This window comes from Lissotriton helveticus, chromosome 1_1 (genome assembly GCF_964261635.1).
Source record: "Lissotriton helveticus chromosome 1_1, aLisHel1.1, whole genome shotgun sequence".
Classification (NCBI taxonomy): Eukaryota; Metazoa; Chordata; class Amphibia; order Caudata; family Salamandridae; genus Lissotriton; species Lissotriton helveticus.
In genome coordinates, this window is record NC_136057.1 from 741173040 (window position 1) to 741193707 (window position 20668).

The 20668-nt window shown below is 50.3% G+C and overlaps 1 protein-coding gene and 1 non-coding gene across 6 annotated transcripts in view; both read left to right on the plus strand.

Moving 5' to 3' along the window:
• Window positions 1-20668, plus strand: part of NELL2 (neural EGFL like 2) — a 1115698-nt gene that overhangs the window by 638162 nt on the left and 456868 nt on the right. The gene's annotated exons all lie outside the window — the stretch shown is intronic.
• LOC144778901 (5.8S ribosomal RNA) lies at window positions 19179-19332 on the plus strand. The gene has a single exon (XR_013600645.1). It is a non-coding gene; the product is annotated as a 5.8S ribosomal RNA (ribosomal RNA).

Consider the following 20668-nt stretch of genomic DNA (forward strand, 5'->3'; position numbering starts at 1 on the left):
GGCCGAGGATGTGACCTTACTTTGCTTCCAAGCACCTGTATAAAATATAGAAATTGGCATGCTAAAGGGGATCAGCACTGTACCGAGTAATTTTAATCTTCCTTGAGGCTACTGATGAGCCTTATATATCCTTTTGATGTCAATTTTTCTACCTATGCTGCCAATACTCAGCTCCTGTTAAAACAGAATCCAATACTGATTGGAAAACTTGAATAGCATAAATGGTTCTTATTGTCTATAAATCGTGGATATGCCACAAGTTGTGTTTAGAGATGAACCTATCTAAAAGTAAGATCTCAATTGTGGGAGGTCCTCCAACTGCTTGGCTCACCACATTCTAGGTATTTGTAGATATCACTCCATGTGTATCAATAACCAAACTTTAAGTCATAATATATGCTGATCTTAAATTGATTAAACGCAACAAATAGGGGTATGGTCAGGCTCCTATCAACTGAGTGTGCTAAACAAATATTCTACAACTGTTGTGCTTTCCACAGAGAGTACGAGCAGCCTACATAATGTTGTTTTTCTTTCGATATTAGACTAAACCAAAAGCATATACCATTTTTGGTCACTTAAAAAAACCACCTGCAACACCTCCAACACACCACATTTTGGCTGTTGTCCCACATTGTGCAGAAGCATAAAGACCTTATGCAACGATGAATGAGCCACCCTCAAGTAAGAATCAGGGACATATTTACAAGCCCCTATTGCCACAGGACGTCACTTTTTCTGACATTCCTGTGGCAATAGGGGCTTTGCCTTATTCACAATGCGGCGTTAAGCCACTTAACGTAGATTAACGCCACCTTGTGTTCAAGGGGTGGGAAATGGGTGTTACGGTGGGCAGGCTGCTGCACCACCCATTAATTTTGACGCTGCCCCATATTCACAAGGGTGGCGTAAATATGGGGCAGCACCATATTGAAGACCAGGAAAAACCTGATTTTCACCTGACGAAATGAGGAGAAACTTTATTTCTCCTTGTTTTTGCTGTTTCTATGTGTGCTGCATTGTGCTAATGGAAAGGCAAGAGTGTGCCGCAGCTTTGTGAATACGGTGGCATTAGCCGTCTCGGCTTAACGCAGCACTCCAACAGCTTCCTAGTAAATATGTGTTAGACCTGACACCTTTGGCGTGGTTCTTCCCCCATCTTTTTTGCCTCTGACTCATGTATTTTTGATGCTGTGCTGGATTTCGTTTTTGCTGGTTTAGATGCTTTGGACACTCTGCCACTGCTGATCAGTGCCAGAGTGTAAGTGCTCCCTCTGTAAATTGCCATATTGATTAAATATACCTGATTGGCATATTTGCATCACCATGCAGTCCCTAGTAAAGTGCATTATGTGTGCCAGGGCTGGTGATGACAGATGCTACTAGTGGGCCTGCAGCGCAGATTGCACCACCCACATGAGTAGCCCTAAAAAGGTGACTCAGGCCTGCCAGCGCAGGGCCTGTGTGCAGTTAGTGACTGCCTGTCCCCCTGGCCAGTGTCACCACTGGCTGGGCCTAACCCTTCCCTGTCTGTGCACATCAGTCACCCCTATGGAAGGCTCAAGGTACCCCCCTGGGCAGGGTGCAGTGTATGGATAAGGTAGAGCATGTACTAGTGCAGGTCACATGCTCTGGTAGTGGGCAGCAGCCATTTTGTGTGCTCAATGCTGTAAGGTTATCTTGCTCCATAGAGTAACATGGAGGAGACTGGTCCCATGGGATACCAGCCTATCTCCCCATAGGAACAAGATGGGACATGAGTGAAAGATATCCCTGAACTCAGAATTTAATAACACATCTTTTAGTGAAGGTTGTTTTTAAATCCTGTGTTGGAGAATAGCACTTTTAGAAACTGGCTGTTCTCTTGTCTAAACCTTTCTGTGTGCCTGGGTTTGTGGAATGCCTGTCTGGTCTGGGTGTGATGGGGGCTGCAAACCCCCCGGAGGAGGGGATCGGAGTCAGCCCGGGTTTCAAAGGCCACATCTGCTGCCAGGGAGGTGGGAGGAGATAGCGCCTGACAGTGCCGGGCTGTGCTTGCCTGCCCACCATGCTGGCTCTCCCTCCTGCCGGCCAACTGACACCTCTGACCCTGAAGCTGACAGGAAGAGGAAAACCAGAAACACCTCAGTGCTCCGCAACCCCCAGAACTGGTTTAGACCGGGCCCAGGGCTCCCTTGCACAAAGACTTCAAAGGACTTCAAAGACATTCAGGGGTATAAGGAAAGGACCCCTGACTACAGAAGTTAGATTCCAAGATTCTACACTCAAGAAGGAACCTCTGCTGGAAGAAGGACTGCTGGAGAACTAAACGAAGATTGCCTTGCTGTGTGCTCTCAGGGCTGACCTGTTCTGCTGTGCAACTGAAAGCTGAGGAGGAGAAAGGGACTTTGCTGTGTGCTGTGACCCTGCCTACTTGAAACTGCCAGGACTTTGCTGTGTGCTGTGTCCGCAACTTGAATCTCCAAGGGCCTGAGAAGAGCTGGCCTCCTGTTGGGAACCCAGGGTTAAAGGTTCCTAAAGCTTTGCCAAGAATTACTGCAAGATCGTGTTGTTTTGGACCTGGAGCGTGTGGTGCTCAAATGCTGAGTGTAAGAAGGGATCGTTGTGCTCATCGGCACATTCCCGGCGAGGGTCGGAGGTCTGTGGTGCCTCCCCTCGCGGAATTCACTCAAGAGCGGTTGTGAGGCTAAGAGGGCGGTCTGTCCGTGACCCGCGCCCTCTAAAATCATCTGCCGCCTGATCACCGCCGCTGCCCGGGGCCAGAAAAACCTCTTCCCGAAGTGCCGTCCTGATCGGAGCTGCGGGGCCGAAGAACGAAGCCGCCGCGCTCCCATTGGTTAGAGGAGCCGAGCCCCCTCACCAACGCCGCGACGGGATAGGCCCGTGCGGTGCAGCGTCATCAGTGTTGTTGGGCCGAGATTGGCCGGAGGAGCGGAGCGTCATTGCTTGCCTGTCCCGGGAGCCGCACTGCCATTGGCTGACTCCCGGGTGCTGCTGGAGGCTCGCCCCATTTGCCGCGACAGGATCGGTCCCCGTCATCGGGACCTCTTCGAGTGCCGTCTGATCACCGCCGGGACCGGGAAAGACTGACCCGACCTCGCTGAGGGAATCCAGCGAGTGCTCCCAGCCCCGGCCTGCGTCTCTGTTCCCCGCTGCTCCCTGAAGGACTGAGAGCGGGCGGAGAGCTTCCTGAGACCGGCCGGGCCAGAGCGCGAGTGAGCGCTGGAAGGCGGGGAGCATCTGAGGCCTGACGAAGTGCCGGACGAGGGGAAGGGAAAACCCCCCCAGCATTCCGGTGAGGCGCGCTTGTAGCGCATAGGGCCCCTGACGTTAGGGGCTGATTCTTTTGGCGACTTTAAGAAGCTGGCATTGTTTTCACAGCGCTTGAGGCCCATTGCTTTGCGAGCTGGGAATAATTCTGGCCTTGCGCAATATGCTCGTTTTTAGAGCTAATTGAATATAAATCAGTGGCATTATTTTTAATTACTGATTAAAGAGACTTGAGACATTTTTCATAAGAACTTCCTAACAATTTAACTGCAACCATTAAGAAGAAGTGCAACATTTTTATATTGAAGTAATCATCGTGCAACTGCTTGATTTACCTTGCTGAAACTAGATAAAGATAAAGTTATATATTTTTATAAAATATACTTACCTATGTGGTCTCAGTTTGTGGTGGATTGGGGATTATTGTTGTGTTAAGTGCAAATGTTATCCACATTGCCTCTGTTTAGCCTAGACTGCTCGTGCCAAGCTACCTAGAGGGTGAGCAGGGGTTATCTCAGAGGGTTATTCCTTCACCCTGACTAGAAGCAAGGGTCCCTATTTGGTCTAAGGTACTTACCTCTGCCAACTAGAGACCCCCAGTTCTAACATTGTTGGACAGCGGTGCGGATTTTGAACTAATAATTGCACTTGACCGACAGTGATTTCTTGTACATCACTAGTCTAGTTTGGTAGCACAGGTTGCGCAAGATTTTTTTTCTTTTTTGGTGAAACCTTTTAGTTGAAGAGGTTAGGAAGCTTCATGTCTCGGAAAGCCCCAAGCGTGAATGGAGAAGTGGAAGTGGAATTTGAAATCCAGGAGTTGTTCACTCTCTAACAAGGAGCAACTGGGAAAATTCTGCAAACGGCTTGAATGCCCAGTAAGGGGCAGCGCAAACAAGGAAGAGCTAAGGAAAGCTCTGAGGGCCTGGTGGGATGCCAAACATGGTGATCCAGAAGCTACTATTGGAGAGGGAGGCACACAGGAGAATGCTTTTTTGTCCAGTGAATTGCCAGTGGGGAAGCCAGCGTCTAGGACTGGCAGCAACCACTCCGGTAGGATTATTTCTCCAGAGGAAGTGGAGGAGAATCAGAGAGCTAGGGCCCATGAGATTGAGCTTTTTAAGCTCAGAGCGCAAGCAGATGAGAAGAGATTGCGCCTTGAAGCTGAGAAAGAGGCGCAAGAGAGAGAGGCGCAGGAGAGAAGAAATACTCTCGCTTTGGAGGAGAAGAAACTCCAATTGGCTCATGAGTTGAGCATGAAGGAGCTGGACATTAAATTCAAAAAGGTGGAGTCCAGTTCTAATGGTGGCAGCGCACAACCAGTACAGGCAGGTAAGGTATACATACCAAAGGATCTGGTACAGACTTATCAGAGGGGTGAGGATATTTATGCGTGGTTCAGAGCGTATGAACTTGCCTTAAGGATGAATGAAGTGCCTGAGAAGAATTGGGGGGCAGGATTGTGGAAGCATTTTGAGGCCTCTGGGAGGGATGTTTTGGCACCCTTAGAAGCAGCGGATGCTTTATCCTACCCCGCTATGAAGGAGGCTTTGTGCCTCAGGTATGGGCTCACTTCAGAACAGTACCGCCAGAAGTTTAGGAACTTCAAGAAGCTTGATTCAAGTACTTGGGTGGAGTGTGTGAATATGTACACGCGTGCACTGGAAGGTTGGATGAAGGGCAGCAAAGTTACTGATTATGTGGGGTTGTGTCACTTGATTAGTTGGGAGCACTTAAGTAGTTTATGTGTTCCAGAGCTGCGCCAGCATCTTTTGGATAGCAAGTTAACTGAACCCAGTGAGCTTGCTAAAGAGGCGGACCGCTGGACTAGCACCAGGGTCCACAAGGGGGTGGAAAGTACCCCAGCCAAGGTTGGACAGGGTCCCCAGCAGAAGAGTGGGGGGGACACGGGGAATCAAAAGGAGTCTTCAAAAGGGCCCCAAATGGTTCCCAGGAGAAGGTGTCTCAACCCCCCAAGCCTAAGAAGTCCTGGCCCCGTAAGGGCACGCAGGACAGAAGGGCCCCACTTACTTGCTATTCGTGTAGGGAGGTGGGGCACATTGCCCCCAAATGTCCAAAGAAGAAATCAGCACCCACTGGTGCTCCAGCTCCAGCTCCGGCGTTAGCCAGTGTAGCTTTGGGAGGGGATTTGAATTCTAGTGGGGAGAAGGGGTTAGCATTGATGACCCTTGTCTCTCTAGGAGACCGAGAGATGGCCCAGGAAACTTTGCTGCCCCAAAACACTAAGAAATACGGGCAGAAGGTGACCATCAATGGACAGGAAATAGAGGCTCTGAGAGACACAGGGGCCAGCGTGACATCTGTCAGGTGTCGGTGGGTGACTGAAGAGCAAATTGTTCCCAAGGTACTCCGGCCTGTGGTGGCATCTGACAGTTCAGTGCGCTACTGCAAGTTGGCAAATGTTCCATTTGAGTGGGGAGGGGTCTCCGGTATTTTGGAAATTGTTGTAAGTGATGCCTTGCCTGTAGATTGTCTATTAGGTAATGACCTGGAGAGCTCCCCATGGAAAGAGGTGGAGCACAGGACCCACTTGGAGATGTTGGGTTTGCCTGCGTGGATCTGTGTGTCCACCCGTGCAATGACAGCCAGAGAGGGCGGTCTAGCAGAGCTGGAGCCTGGAACAATGGCCCAGGGACCTGCCAAGAGAGGAGGGGGTAGAGGGCGCGGGAAACCAGCCCGCACTGTTCCCACGGTCCAGGAGGAAGCAGACCCTGAGGGGGATGCCCTGGAACCTACAGGGGAGCAGGTGGCCGAACTAGGGGAATTGCCTGAGCTGTCCCAGTGGCAGCAGGAGGGTGGTCCCTCCAGGGAGGAATTCTGCCAGGCTCAGAAGGAGTGCCCTTCTCTCATTGGTGTGCAGCAGCAGAATGCAGACCAGGCAGCAGGCCTGGGGTCCAAGGAGCATTTGATCTACTGGGAGGATGACTTACTTTATAGTGAGCCTAAGTTCGCTGAGCCCGGTGCAGCCCGTGTGCTGGTAGTACCGGAGCGCTTCAGGAACTTCCTACTGGGTCTGGCTCATGACGTGCCTCTCGCAGGGCATCTGGGGCAAGACAAGACCTATCACAGGCTTGTCACCCATTTCTACTGGCCCCAGATGAAGAAGCACGTCTCTGCCTTTTGTAAATCTTGCCAGACTTGTCAGGCCAGTAGCAAGAGCGGAGGGAAGTGCGTGGCACCCCTCCAACCCTTTCCTGTGGTGAGCACCCCTTTTGAGCGGGTGGGCATTGACATCGTGGGGCCCCTGGACCCCAAGACAGCCCTAGGCAACAGGTTTATCCTGGTCTTGGTGGACCATGCCACTCGGTACCCGGAAGCCATCCCGCTCAGGACAGTCACAGCCCCAGTGATGGGCCGTGCCCTGATGGGAATCTTTTCACGGGTGGGATTTCCCAGGGAGGTGGTCTCGGACAGGGGGACAAACTTCATTTCTAGGTATATGAAGTCCCTGTGGAGTGAGTGTGGGGTGACATACAAATTCACCACTCCTTACCACCCTCAAGGAAATGGGTTGGTTGAGAGATTCAACCGCACATTGAAGGGCATGATTATGGGCCTGGAAGAGCCCATGAGGCGGAAATGGGACGTCTTGTTACCATGCCTGTTGTTTGCCTACAGGGAGGTGCCTCAGAAATCATTAGGGTTCAGTCCCTTTGAGTTGCTGTATGGCCACCCTGTCAGAGGGCCTCTTACTCTGGTGAAGGAGGGGTGGGAGAAATCCCGTGGGAAAACCCCTCAGGATGTGTTCAGCTATGTGCTGGCCATTCGCAACCAGACCAAGCGCTTCAGGAAGCTCGCTCAAGAGAACCTGGAGGCTAGCCAGGAGGAAATGAAGAGATGGTATGACCAGAACACTTCTCTGGTTGAGTTCCACCCTGGTCAGAAAGTGTGGGTGATGGCGCCAGTGGAGCCTTGTGCGCTCCGTGACAAGTGGTCTGGGCCATATGAGGTGGTGGAGCGCAAGGGCAAGGTTACCTATTTGGTTAACCTGAAGACTCCCAGGCAGCCCCTGAGAGTGCTACATGTGAACCGCCTCAAACCCCACTTTGAGAGGTCCGAAGTGACTATGCTCATGGCTACAGATGCTGGAGGGGAGGAGGATAGTGATCCTCTCCCTGACCTCCTGGCAGTCAAGGAGCAAGATGGGTCAGTGGATGGTGTGGTCCTCTCCCCCACCCTGACAACAGAGCAGCAGGAGGACTGTCGCCAAGTCTTGGGTCAGTTCGCCCCCCTGTTCTCCCTGACCCCAGGTGTCACCAAATGGTGCGTCCACGATGTGGACACTGGAGACAGTCTGCCTGTGAAACAGAAGTTTTACAGAGTGGCTGACAAGGTCAGAGCCAGCATCAAGGAAGAAGTTTCCAAGATGTTGGCGCTAGGGGTTATTGAGCCCTCCAGCAGCCCCTGGGCTAGCCCAGTGGTCTTAGTGCCTAAGAAAGCTGCTACCCCCGGTGGCACCCCAGAACTTCGGTTCTGCGTGGACTACCGTGGGCTCAATGCGGTCACCAAAACTGACGCGCACCCCATCCCCAGAGCTGATGAGCTGGTGGATCGGTTGGGAGCTGCCCAGTACCTGAGCACCTTTGATTTGACTTCAGGGTACTGGCAGATTGCCTTAACCGAGGGGGCAAAGGAGAGGTCAGCATTTTCAACGCCAGAGGGGCACTTCCAGTTCCGTGTCATGCCCTTTCGGTTGAAAAATGCCCCTGCCACATTTCAGAGATTGGTCAACCAGGTACTGGCGGGGCTGGAGCAATTCAGCGCAGCCTACCTGGATGACATTGCTGTGTTCAGCTCCACTTGGGAGGAACACCTGCAACACCTCACTGAAGTGTTGAAGGTTCTGCAGAAGGCAGGCCTCACTATCAAGGCCAGTAAATGCCAGATAGGGCAGGGATCTGTGGTGTACTTGGGACACCAGGTAGGGAGCGGCCAGGTGGCGCCCCTACAGGCAAAGATTGATACCATTCTGGCTTGGGAGCCCCCCAAGACCCAGACTGAGGTGAGAGCCTTTCTAGGTCTCACCGGGTATTACAGACGGTTTGTCAAAGGGTATGGCACCATTGTGCCCCTTTGACAGAGCTGACATCTAGAAATCAGCCCAGGAAAGTGAATTGGACTGAGGCCTGTCAAACTGCTTTTGACACCCTCAAAACTGCCATGTGCACAGCACCGGTGCTTAAGGCACCTGACTTTTCCAGTGAGTTCATTGTGCAAACTGACGCTTCAGAGCAAGGCGTGGGAGCAGTACTCTCACAGATCAATGATGAGGGCGGAGACCAACCAGTGGCTTTCATTAGCAGGAGGCTAATCCCCAGGGAACAGAAATGGAGTGCCATTGAAAGAGAAGCTTTCGCTGTGGTCTGGGCTCTGAAGAAGCTGAGGCCCTACCTGTTTGGGACTCACTTCCGTGTTCAGACCGACCACAGGCCCCTCCGGTGGTTAATGCAGATGAGGGGTGAGAATCCAAAATTGTTGAGGTGGTCCATTTCCCTATAGGGGATGGACTTTACGGTGGAGCACCGCCCTGGTACAGAACACGCCAATGCTGACGGTCTGTCCAGATTCTTCCACCTTAGTGATGAGGACTCCCAAGAGGTTGGGTAGTTCTCCCCACTTTCAGCTGGAGGGTACACGTGTTAGACCTGACACCTTTGGCGTGGTTCTTCCCCCATCTTTTTGCCTCTGACTCATGTATTTTTGATGCTGTGCTGGATTTCGTTTTTGCTGGTTTAGATGCTTTGGGCACTCTGCCACTGCTGATCAGTGCCAGAGTGTAAGTGCTCCCTCTGTAAATTGCCATATTGATTAAATATACCTGATTGGCATATTTGCATCACCATGCAGTCCCTAGTAAAGTGCATTATGTGTGCCAGGGCTGGTGATGACAGATGCTACTAGTGGGCCTGCAGCGCAGATTGCGCCACCCACATGAGTAGCCCTAAAAAGGTGACTCAGGCCTGCCAGCGCAGGGCCTGTGTGCAGTTAGTGACTGCCTGTCCCCCTGGCCAGTGTCACCACTGGCTGGGCCTAACCCTTCCCTGTCTGTGCACATCAGTCACCCCTATGGAAGGCTCAAGGTACCCCCCTGGGCAGGGTGCAGTGTATGGATAAGGTAGAGCATGTACTAGTGCAGGTCACATGCTCTGGTAGTGGGCAGCAGCCATTTTGTGTGCTCACTACTGTAAGGTTATCTTGCTCCATAGAGTAACATGGAGGAGGCTGGTCCCATGGGATACCAGCCTATCTCCCCATAGGAATAAGATGGGACATGAGTGAAAGATATCCCTCAACTCAGAATTTAATAGCACATCTTTTAGTGAAGGTTGTTTATAAATCCTGTGTTGGAGAATAGCACTTTTAGAAAGTGTCTGTTCTCTTGTCTAAACCTTTCTGTGTGCCTGGGTGTGTGGAATGCTTGTCTGGTCTGGGTGTGACGGGGGCTGCAGAACCCCCGGAGGAGGGGATCGGAGTCAGCCCGGGGATCAAAGGCCACATCTGCTGCCAGGGAGGTGGGAGGAGATAGCGCCTGACAGTGCCGGGCTGTGCTTGCCTGCCCACCATGCTGGCTCTCCCTCCTGCCGGCCAACTGACACCTCTGACCCTGAAGCTGACAGGAAGAGGAAAACCAGAAACACCTCAGTGCTCCGCAACCCCCAGAACTGGTTTAGACCGGGCCCAGGGCTCTCCTGCACAAAGACTTCAAAGGACTTCAAAGACATTGAGGGGTATAAGGAAAGGACCCCTGACTACAGAAGTTAGATTCCAAGATTCTACACTCAAGAAGGAACCTCTGCTGGAAGAAGGACTGCTGGAGAACTAAAGGAAGATTGCCTTGCTGTGTGCTCTCAGGGCTGACCTGTTCTGCTGTGCAACTGAAAGCTGAGGAGGAGAAAGGGACTTTGCTGTGTGCTGTGACCCTGCCTACTTGAAACTGCCAGGACTTTGCTGTGTGCTGTGTCTGCAACTTGAATCTCCAAGGGCCTGAGAAGAGCTGGCCTCCTGTTGGGAACCCAGGGTTAAAGGTTCCTAAAGCTTTGCCAAGAATTACTGCAAGATCGTGTTGTTTTGGACCTGGAGCGTGTGGTGCTCAACTGCTGAGTGTAAGAAGGGATCGTTGTGCTCATCGGCACATTCCCGGCGAGGGTTGGAGGTCTGTGGTGCCTCCCCTCGCGGAATTCACTCAAGAGCGGTTGTGAGGCTAAGAGGGCGGTCTGTCCGTGACCCGCGCCCTCTAAAATCATCTGCCGCCTGATCACCGCCGCTGCCCTGGGCCAGAAAAACCTCTTCCCGGAGTGCCGTCCTGATCGGAGCTGCGGGGCCGAAGAAAGAAGCCGCCGCGCTCCCATTGGTTGGAGGAGCCGAGCCCCCTCACCAACACCGCGACGGGATAGGCCCGTGCGGCGCAGCGTCATCAGTGTTGTTGGGCAGTGATTGGCCGGAGGAGCGGAGCGTCATTGCTTGCCTGTCCTGGGAGCCGCACTGCCATTGGCTGACTCCCGGGTGCTGCTGGAGGCTCGCCCCATTTGCCGCGACAGGATTGGTCCCCGTCATCGGGACCTCTTCGAGTGCCGTCTGATCACCGCCGGGACCGGGGAAGACTGACCCGACGTCGCCGAGGGAATCCAGCGAGTGCTCCCAGCCCCGGCCTGCCGTCTCTGCTCCCCGCTGCTCCCTGAAGGACTGAGAGCGGGCGGAGAGCTTCCTGAGACCGGCCGGGCCAGAGCGCGAGTGAGCGCTGGAAGGCGGGGAGCGTCTGAGGCCTGACGAAGTGCCGGACGAGGGGAAGGGAAACCCCCCCCCCAGCATTCCAGTGAGGCGCGCTTGTAGCGCATAGGGCCCCTGACGTTAGGGGCTGATTCTTTTGGCGACTTTAAGAAGCTGGCATTGTTTTCACAGCGCTTGAGGCCCATTGCTTTGCGGGCTGGGAATAATTCTGGCATTGCGCAATATGCTCGTTTTTAGAGCTAATTGAATATAAATCAGTGGCATTATTTTTAATTACTGATTAAAGAGACTTGAGATATTTTTCATAAGAACTTCCTAACAATTTAACTGCAACCATTAAGAAGAAGTGCAACATTTTTATAATGAAGTAATTATCGTGCAACTGCTTGATTTACCTTGCTGAAACTAGATAAAGATAAAGTTATATATTTTTATTAAATATACTTACCTGTGTGGTCTCAGTTTGTGGTGGATTGGGGATTATTGTTGTGTTAAGTGCAAATGTTATCCACATTGCCTCTGTTTAGCCTAGACTGCTCGTGCCAAGCTACCTAGAGGGTGAGCAGGGGTTATCTCAGAGGGTTATTCCTTCACCCTGACTAGAAGCAAGGGTCCCTATTTGGTCTAAGGTACTTACCTCTGCCAACTAGAGACCCCCAGTTCTAACAATATGATTGTTGGAAATTATGCTTTTTGCCGGGTTATCCCCAAACTCTTTGCTTCTTCCTCCTTTATTTTTCCTGACCTGTGGTTGTTGGCAATAGGACTCTGGGAACTTTACCACTGTTGATCAGTGCTAAAGTGCATATGCTCTCTGTATAAATTGTTATTGTGATTGGGTTTCCATGATTGGCATTTTGTGTTACCAGGAAGTCCCTAATAAAGTGCACTGGGTGTGCTAGGGCTGGTGACTCAAATGCTACTAGTGGGCCTGCAGCACTGATTGTGCCACCCACAGGAATAGCCCTAAAATGGTGTCTCAGGCCTGCCACCGCAGTACCTGTGTGCAGTTGCTAACTGCCATGCTGACCTGACCAGTGTCCACACCGGCCAGGCCTAACCCTTCCCTTTCTGTACACATTGGACACCCCTATTGAAGGCCCTAGGGTCCCCCTGTGGGCAGGGTGCAGTATATGTGAAAGGTAGAGCATGTACTAGTGTGGGTGACATGCTCTGGTAGTGAATTACAGCCATTTTCGTTTTTCACTATTGAAAGGCTATCTTGCCCATAGGCTATAATGGGGAATGCTGTGTATAATGTTTACCTGCATATCTTCCCATAGGAGCAAGATAGAAAATGAAAGTCTAAAGTCTGGTATCCCTGAACTCAGAATTTAATAACACATGTTTTAGGAAGGATGTTCTTTAAATCCTGTGTTTGAAAACAGTACTATTAGAAAGTGGCTGTTTTCTTGTCTGACCTTTCTGTGTGCTTTGGCCTGTTTGTGAATTGACTGTCTGGGTTGTGAGTGAGAGGGCTGGGGGATTCCAGGAGACAGAATTAGTCCGCCCAGTGGTGAATAGAGAGATATGCATCTAGATGGGAGGGAGGAGTTGCACTAGCGCTACGAGGCACAGCGCTACGAGGCCTCCGGGTAGTAATGCGCTTTACAAAACCCAATTTCATTTCATTTCACCTGGGACCTGAATAGGACTGTGCCTGCCCCCCACAGCGATGGCTCCACCCCCTGTGGTGCGTCTGATGTCTCTGCCCTGCACTGTGAAAGGAGAGAAGGAATCATGTCAACAAAGTTCTCCAGGGCTGTGCTTTCCCTCCACAATGCTGGCTCCACCTCCTGTGGGGCGTCAAATGTTTCTGCTCTGCACTGTGAAAGGAAAGAAGGAGTCATATAAACAGAGTGCTCCAGAACTGGTTCGGATTGGGGTCAGAGCCCTCCTGCACAAAGGGAACAAATACTTTTTGGGGTATAAGTACAGGATCCCAGACCACTGAACTTTAGATCATCCTGGAATCAAGAAGGAACCTCTGCCAAGGAGAAAGCTGGAAGACTGAAGAAGGAAGACTGTCCTGCTGTTGCTTCGCTGGACTGACTTGCAGTTGCTTTGCTGCCAAGGAGAGGGGAAGGACTTTGCTTTTGTGCTGTGTCACCTTGCTTGAAGGAATCTCCAAGGGCCTGAAGAAGAGCTGGCTCCCTGTTAAGAAGTCCCAGGAACAAAAGGACTTCACCCCCAGCTTCCCTGAACTCTACTGAGAGAGGTCTGTCCTTCCTTGAGTGTTTGGGGCAGTTGTGGTGCCTATGGAAATTGTACCTGTGTTGGGAAGCTGGAAACCAAGATTTTGAGAACTTTCTGCAAGTTTTCACGCATCGCTCGCTTGGGGAGCGCATCCCCGTCAGTGCGAGGAAATTCCTGCCGCCGCGAAGGCCGAGATCGTCGCAGCGTCTGTTGCCGCTGCCAGAGTCATCGCATCCTTCGCTTGCGGGACGCACCAGTCCGGTGTGGGAAGGTTACCATTGCTGCGAGTATCGTCGCAGAGCCCGTCGTCACTGGGTGAGATCGTCGCACCGCTTGCTTGCGGACCGCATCACGTTGCTGCGAACATCGTCGAAGAGCCACTGCATCGGGGGGCCGCGAGAGGACGCTGAGCTGCGCATTGTTGCCGCACCGGAGATCGCCGCCGACCCGAAAGATCGTCGCATCGTACCTTTTGTGAGCTGCTTGCACCGAAACCTGTGCACCGGAATCCATGCAAGGTATCGCATCCCTTCTCATACAGACCGGAGTAACCGCAATATGCCCGCTGCGTCCAGCGCGGTTGTCGCATCGCCTCCCCAGGGTCTCAGGAGTGACGTATCGCTTGCTTTTCAACGCTGCAGCTTTCGCTGGGAACTTTTGTCGCATCTAAAGGTACTGTTGGCTAAAATGTGACGCAACTGTGGATTATTTTAACGCAACCTTAAGAACCCTTTTCAAACCATATTCTTGGACTGTGTATGTTGGATTTTTGTCATTTTGGTCTTGTGTAGTTTAGATTAAAATTCCTTTATTTTTCTAAACTGTTGTGGAGTCAGTTTGTGGTGTTTTCACTGTGTTACTGTGAGTGTTGGTACAAATACTTTACATATTGCCTTTGATAAGCCTGACTGCTCGTGCCAAGCTACCAAGGGGGTGAGCAGGGGTTATCTAAAGTGGGTATCCTCCTTACCCTGACTAGAAGCAAGGGCCCCTATTCTGACAGTGGTACCTACCTCTGCCAACTAGAGACCCCCAGTTCTAACAATGCTCACTAGAAGTTCAGATTGTATCTTCTGCAAGCAATGCTCCCCTCCTCCGACCACCGCTTTTTTGCCTACAAGGAAATAAGATGTAGAGAAAATAGTGATGCATTCATTGAATTTCATCGGCAATTGTGTTCTAAGAGCATATACAGAAAGCTTTGAAGTTGAAACTGCTGAGACTACACTGAGGGTGAACACCTAGAAACTGTACAGCTAACTGTGATGCAATCTAGTTTCCTTACTTTTCATTCTTAAGACACTTTTCCGGATATTGTGTTAAAAGCGTTAAATAAATATTGTTAGGCCGATTTTAATATTCTTTCGAAAATAGGCTTTAACTGCAGTAAAATGACTTTTTCAAAATAGCTAATTGGGCAGATAAGAATGGACACTAATAAAAGAATAAACAGAAACCTCTCACTGATAAAACATCAAATAAATAGTTGATGCACTACAGACTGTGCTGTATTTGTACAGTTTACCTTACAGCAGGGAACCTAATGATTCCAAGCTCTTCTCAGCAGCTGTCAGGGCAGGAGGCAGAGCTGAATGACTGGCACATACCTATAGTTTTCTCTGCAGTTTCTGAAAGAATCTATTTGCATTTTAGATCATCATTTGAGCCATTATAGACGTAGATAAAACGCTATTACTTGTGCCCAGGATAATCGATCCTGCATGATAGAGCAACTTTACAGTTTTGTGCAATGGAAGAGATAAGTCAAAAATGACTTCTTTATATTCTTGGTGACCTAACACAAAATATGTGAGTGCATTTTGAATTTATTTTCATCTCCAGAAAGCAGGGACTCCATCTAGTTCAGGGAGCCTTGATCTGTCTTATACATGCCTCATCTTAGATTGAGTGCTAAAAAACGGAGAATATTCCATGAAAGTGAGCATTTTGATTTTACAATACTAGTAATGTACACGTAAAAATTAATATTTTCTCTACCTCTTCAGACACCAAGTAAAGAGAGAAAAACAATTGTCCTCATTACACTTTGGTTTTTGCGTTTTTGACACCTTTTTGCACATTAGATCTACCAGGTGAAAACTATTCGAAGGGAATATATAATGCAAAACATGTCCAGATTTTGTCAAAGAAGTTCTACCATTGCTCCGACTACACAGTGAAGCATCCAGAACTTCCTTTTTATAGGGAGTTAACTGTCACTATACAAATGTTTTGCTCGCCCAGAACAGTCAGTACATGTGCTACTCCCATTCAAGTACTCTAGGAAATGCAGCCAGATGAGATACTCCAAATACCAAATTTAGTGAAGTGATTGACTGTCAAGAGGGCTTCAAAGGAAGGTTCTGTGGAAGGCCTTCTGGGATGCCTGTTTATGTTATGCATGTTGCATCGGATTGAAGCACTTATGATGAGCGAATGTTACTTGGTCCTGTGCACTTTAAATTCTGACTTGCTCATTTCCTTTACTCTGCCTCGTGACATGCGCTCATACTATTTTCTTTCGCCTGTCCTCTGTCTGGTACGTCTTATCTTCCTGGTGCTGCCTCCTCTTGGGCCCATTTGCTTTCCCCTCTATATGCCTGTTCTTTGATCATCACCAGGATACCAGGCAAATGGGGTACTTCCTTCAAACTGCGAGGAGGTGCTTGGGCCAGAGCTATTCCTTACTACCTCCCTACCCTACCTTGCACGATTGTCTCTGCGCCATTACATATTTTTCCTTTGTCATATTGGCTCATGCCATTATCTCCGTTACCATTGCCTCTACAATCTCCTTCTCTATTTGGCACCAGCAGGCTCCACTTTTTCCTTAGTGCAAATTCTTATGGCTATTCCTACCCTCTTCATCTGTTCCTATTCTCTTCACACCTCGAAGTGATATGATCCTACCTTTTACCTTCTCGTTGTGTCACAATAGCTGCCCCACACAGCTGTCTCTGCCTAAGTCTACATTTTTGTTTTTGTCTTCTCCTGCTTATATCCGTTTACTCTGTGCCTGTTGTGTGAATGAGTTGATATTGCATTTTCTATTGGCTCTTCAGCACACACCCATGCACACCCACACACATGCACACACACACACAGACGCATACACACACACACACAGGCACATACTGTTGTACCTGGTATGTCTGTAATAGAAGGGTGCTATTATGCTGCGTACAATTTTCCGTATGGTTAGTGATGTTAGTGAAGATCGCCTGATAATATGAACCAGAATAATTTGGTTTGGCAATGCTTGTTAGAAAATGTAATGCTAGGCATGATTTCAAACCATCATCTTTTTGATCATCAACCGGTACAAAATATATTTTGGTTAGAGACTGCATTTGTTGCTATGAAATTCCAAACAGAGGAAATTGCAAATTATATTTTTTCAGATGGTGTCTAGCCTTTGCTTGTAGGTTACATTCTATTTTTACCACAGCTTAATATTTACAAAGGTTCAACCACGATCTGTGAAACTATTACTGCTGTTATTGTAACAGGACGCCCCAATGTTTCATTTGCTGTAAAAGATGTGGGAGGTATTGCCCTTTTCCTGGAAATCACCACAGCCTTCCCTCATACAGATCTTCATATAGGTTTTTTATGTACAATAAACTTTGCATACAATGGTATCTAGTTAACACTATGACACACAGCCAATTGCTCATGAGTCAAAATGAGAACAAAACACTGTTATCAATTTGAATTGGTATTGTTTATTTATTAGTTTATACATTTTAAAACTTGTACACATACAGCCTTGGCTCCACTTCATAGCTCTGATTTCAAAGGCAGACAGTGAGGCAGATCGAAGGGCATAAACCAACAGAAACTGGGCACATCTTGCTTGGACCACACACGTTTATACTAAAATAGAGTAGGAACAAGTACATGTAAGTAGGGGTAGAGATGAGGAAGGTAGACCAAGGCTGACTGAATATTTGGCAGTCACTCGAAGAGGGTCATCTTGAAGGATTTCTTGAAAGACAGAAAGCTTGAAAGCCTGATAGGGCTCAGAGATGGCGTGCCACAAAACTCCAGAGGACTGCATCCTGCATCTGACTGTCAGTGGGATGCTTAATCTAATCGGAGCTGCTTTATCTGTGGTTCATTCTGCGATGTATATTAATTGCCAGGTTTAAAGGGACATTCGGATAATAAACAGTCTTTAAAGTGTCATCTGTTGCTATACTTTTGGTGAGTGGAGGTGTTGGAGGCCAGGATGAAGTGCTCTAACCTCCATTTATTGAGACTTACAGATACATTAAACATTGGCAATCAGCGTGGCAGAGGCCCTCAACTCAGCCAGTACAGCAGAGAGCCTCTTGCCTAATCTGGAGATCTTGACTTGCTTGGCAGGGATTGTTTTAATAAAAGTGCTTTCAGGACGTATCAGGAGCACTATTAATTATTTTTCTTGCCCAACACTTCATGCCCTGTATAGCAAGAAAAAGTGCATCAGATCCCCCATTCTAAATGGACGCTTTACCCAAAGCAACCCCCTTGGAGAGGTTGGACCACCAGTGAAAGGTTTCTGACAGTGGAGCCAGAAGATGCTGTGCCATCAGAAACCTGGTAGTTCCCCCATCTTTAGGTGAAGGCAGACCGCTCAATGATTTATGATGTGGCTTCAAATCCTCCTATGTTTCAATGATCTAATCTTCTAAGCATCCTCGGAAGGTTCTGAATCTATGTTTTCATCATTGCAAAATTCTAATTAGAATAGTCTTAGACTCCTGAAGAACTCTACAATATTGCCTTCAACAGTGGCTGGGGTATCCTCTGCATCAAACCATGCCTGAGATTAGTTTTTTGTGTGACTGCTAAAATCCAGTGTCAGAAAAACAGGATAGCGATGAATCGGTGTTTATGGTCTAGTTACTCCTGCAATGCTCAGTCACCAACATTTTGCCCTACTGGCCAATATTAATGCGCATTTTTGAGTATTTGCTTCAAATCTAACATTATAATTGATACCCAGCTAAGCTTCCTGAACCAGTTGTGAGGTGTGCACCACCACTAATTTCAATATCAAACTCTGTGCAAATGTGTGTGAGAGTTTCTAAATTAAAAACCCTCCATCGGGGCGCTGGGGTTTTAGGACCGGGACTTCGGCGGGCCTCTTCCCCCCCGGGGGAAGGAGGGCCCGACCGACGCGCGCACGAGGGACCGGAGCGCGGGGGGCGTCCCCCGTCCCCTGTCCCTCTGCGAGGTGGAACCCAAGTTCACCCGACACGGACACCGAAATGGCAGTGCATCCCCGGGCTGGTACCGTAACCCTCCCCGCGAAAGGCCCTGGCGCCGGCTGGGCCCTCCCGCGCCCGAGTCCCCGGTCCCGACCGGGGTCCGGGCGACCGAGGAGGTGCCCTTCCCGCGCGGCAGGGTGGCCCGGAAGAGAAGGGGCCGAGGGCCTGCGAGGGGACCCCGGCTCCTCTCGGTGGGAGGCGTGCGGGATGGGGAGAGCAGCCTGGCTCTTCCCCATCCGGCGCCTCCGACACGGGCAAAGGGTGGTGTGGGCCGATTGCCAGCCCGCGGGCACGGCTCGGGGGGCTGCCCGGTGGCGGACGGCCGACGTGCAGGTGGAGCGACCTTCCCTCGTTGCCAGGTACCCGGTTCGACCCGGGCACCGTGAGGCCGGGCCGAGGGGTTGGAAAAGACTTGCGCGGTCCCTCCCGGTTACCCCCGGGAGGGACCGGCGGCTGGGGGCAGCCTGCTCCCGTCGCACCGGGAGCCCCCTTCCTCTACCGCCCGCCGGGTGGGTGTGGTGGGACTCCCGGGCCGAGCGCCCGGCAATGGTTTTTTTCACCCAACGGTGCAGTCTGACTCCCAGAGGGGAAGCCTTGAACGGGGCGCCCGGGCCGTCTCGCCGCGCGGGCGGCAGGACGGACGGCGTCGCCTTCCTCCCGCCTCTCCTGCTCCGGCAGGTGGGCGAACATTTTGGAAAAGTTGCCTGTGACTCTTGGCGGTGGATCACTCGGCTCGCGCGTCGATGAAGAACGCAGCTAGCTGCGAGAATTAGTGTGAATTGCAGGACTCATTGATCATCGACACTTCGAACGCACCTTGCAGCCCCGGGTTCCTCCCGGGGCTACGCCTGTCTGAGGGTCGCTCGATCGTCAATCGCCCCGGGGCTTCCCCGGGACGCGGCTGGGGCCGTCGCAGGGTTAGCTCCGCTTCCCCTTCGTCCCCCCACAAGTTCAGACCCCCCCCGATCGCTCGTGGCAGGGTCCCTCGCCGGGTCCTGCCACAGAGGTACGCCGCCGGCGCGTCTGGCCCCCGAGAAAGGGGCCAGGCGACCGGTCCGCCCCGGGACCCGTCCCGGGGCGCCTGGCTGCGTGCCGCGAGAAAAAAAAACCCTCTAACAACTCAGATGTAAGCATTCGACTGGTATATGGTAATGCTGTTGTTGTTGTATGACTTTATTCCATATACAAATATCATAAAACTGTACACAATCAGTTCATCATATTAAACCATCCAATGTTAAAAGAAGAAGTGATATCGCTTTGTCATACAAACAGTACAAAAAGGATGGGACGTACTTATTACAAGTTATACAAAATATAAAACATTCCTTAAAAGAGACTGTACAAGATTAAAAACAATCCATATAAAAATAGAGGCCATAACAATGGAGGGTGACATTACTAAGGTTCCTAGATCTGTGCTTTGTTCGCCCCGAAAAGCTTAGTTCTTGTCAGCCAGGCACATCCCAAGTATTTGGCTGTCCCACAGATTACACTAGGGACGGAAGCCTCTGTTGTTAAAATGCACAGTACCTCCCTATAGTTCTTGGATCCCAGGTTGAAACACACAGGTTTCAGCCGTAGGGTAAGCACAACCCGGGCACCTGCTGTCATTCTCCTTCGTGTGTTTCCATCCTACTAAGAAATCATTCAATGGGAGGGTACCAAACCTCAGCTTCAAATAGAGTACCCTATCTCTCTGGCATTCGATAAAGTCAAGAAAGAGTTCCAGTTTTGGGGCGAGCTTGTGGTCTAGGAACTTCTCCGTCAAGGTACCATGTTTCTGATTTCGTGTGGCTTCTATGGAAACCCACTCCCAATAGGCCTTCTTGACTGCTTGTTTTGGCGGTGGAGTCTGGCTCTCCCAAGCCTCTGCCAATCCGATGTCCCCCACCAGCTGTTTCAATTTAAATACCCAAGTTATCTTGTGGCCTGTGTCTAGTCGGACTAGTTCAGTCAAGGCAGAGGCATAGTTGCACAGGTCCGGGGTCCTTCTGAGGCGTACCCAAAATAGTAGGGGGCGTAACCTTGCTAATTCATTTATTGGATGTTTCCCGTAGTCATAACGGAGCGGGACTAGTGGGGTCGATGGAGGAAACGAGACCAGATCTCTAAAGAACTTATTCTCCGATCTCACTAAGTCCATGGTGTTCTCGAATCCCCACAGTTCCGCCCCATATAAAGACGAGGGCAAGGCT